We start from the raw sequence: 2231 nt of genomic DNA, 5'->3' as shown, positions 1-2231 counted from the left end.
CACCTGATAGCCTATGTGATTGGAAATGTCCCAAGGTAAATAAGAAGTTAAGAAATGCCATTTAAAAATACTTGGAGCTATGTCGGTTTTTCACGGAATGCTGTGAATGGGAAAGTATAAAAGGAATTTTTACAACAAGCTATGAGTAAGTTTGTTGTCATCAGGAAGCGATGTTGCTCTCTTACTTGGTTTGTATTTTTTTGTCGATGCTGTTGTTTATTCTCTCGTGAGGAAAATTCGAGCTATGCTTTGGTGGAGAAATGAAGGCTTTTGATGTTAATAACTGGGTTTATCTGCACCAAACATTTACTTGGAACGAGCGTGTTTATCCTTTTTGCATCGCATTAATCTCATCGATGTTAGATCGGATTAGAATTACTCAGCATTCAAAGGTTACACTTAATGGCATTAGACAGGATTACTGAAATAATCTCTATACCCCCCTCACCCCTACGACTACACAGTAGTGTTGCGAACTGTGGGGTGTACCTGTTATTATTATTATTATTATTATTATTATTATTATTATTATTATTACTTGCTAAGCTATAACCCTAGTTGGAAAAGCAAGATTCTATAAACCCAAGGGTTCCAACAGGGAAAAAATAGCCCAGTGAGGAAAGGAAACGAGGAAATACACTACAAGAGAAGTAAAAAGCAATCAAAATAGAATATTTTATATCATTAACAACATTAAATTACGTCTTTCGTGTATAAGCTAAACTATAAACTAGGACAAGATTAAAGACTTTGAAGGTTTAAAGGCTACTCATGAATGGCAGAGGCAAGTGACAGTGACAGTGCCCTAGGTAGCAAGACAATGCCCTCGAGACCGGCTCACTCCCCTCTCCACCCAAGGTAGGACCAGGGAGGGCCCGGCATTGGATGGTGATGACTCAGCAGGTAGACCTGTAGGCTCCCCCCAAAACCTGCTATCCTTAGGTCACAAGGATGGTGTTGTTGCAGGCACTAAAGAAACTATTGAGCTAGAGTGGGACTCGAACCCCAATCCGGCAAGCGCCAGCAGGGACGCTTCCAATAGGCCACCACATGTTGATATTTTAGTTGTTAAACAGTGTATAGTAAAGTAACACATTGCCGTTTTTTTTTTATATCTTTTTTAGTGGGAATACCTTAAACGCGGTGAAGGGGTTTGTGTATCGCCATGATCAGCAAAGCTGTACTAGTCAGGGCCACCCATGCTAGGTTGGTATGCTGTGAGCGATCAAACAAAAGTCCCCCACCATCACCAATTGCAGTGGTCAGCGTGATGAAAACTGGCTTAACCACAGACATGAGGCCTTTGACTTATAGTGGACTAGAAATGGCAGCATTTAGTGTTATCGTTACCATCTCTCTCTCTCTCTCTCTCTCTCTCTCTCTCTCTCCTCTCTCTCTCTCTCTCTCTCTCTCTCTCTCTCTCGTGGTGATGAAAATGGCCAAGCCCCAGACATGACCAAGGGTATGTATGAGGCCTCTGTCCTATAGTGGACTAGAAGTGCTGCTTTTGTTATACATAAATCTCTCTCTCTCTCTCTCTCTCTCTCTCTCTCTCTCTCTCTCTCTCTCTCTCTCTCTCTCTCTCTCTCTCTCTCTCTCTCTCTCTCTCTCTCTCTATATATATATATATATATATATATATATATATATATATATATTATATATATATACAGTATGTATGTATATATATATATATATATATATATATATATATATATATATATATATATATATATATATATATAACCAGACACTAGCTCTTTATTATTTCGACGAGATATAAATTTAAGTCTCTCCAGTATACTACCTGCCTAACTGTCCATCTATCACCCATTATCTCTCAGTATTCGATAGCTTATCTATCCACGAGTGACAGCCACTCTTTCCACACTTCATAAGCACTAACAGCTAACTGATCAGGCCGTTCATTATAGGCTTACTGGAGGTTCGAAAGGGATTGCCCCGCCTAGCGAAACAAAAAGGATGTACAGTATTCCTCTGCCTGATGGGCTAAGGAGCGGTTGTCTTTAACTTTCGGCACTTTTACACTTAACTTGCGAATTTTCATTTTCACATTTTTTAGTTGTTTTAAACTTTCTCAAGCTGTGCTATTTCTTAAGCTTGCTGAATTACTTCCATTTTTAGATTTGATGACACAGTATATATATGTATATATATATATATATATATATATATATATATATATATATATATATATATATAATATATAT

This window comes from Palaemon carinicauda, chromosome 42 (assembly GCF_036898095.1).
Source record: "Palaemon carinicauda isolate YSFRI2023 chromosome 42, ASM3689809v2, whole genome shotgun sequence".
NCBI classification, from domain to species: domain Eukaryota; kingdom Metazoa; phylum Arthropoda; class Malacostraca; order Decapoda; family Palaemonidae; genus Palaemon; species Palaemon carinicauda.
This window is presented reverse-complemented; position numbering follows the sequence as displayed.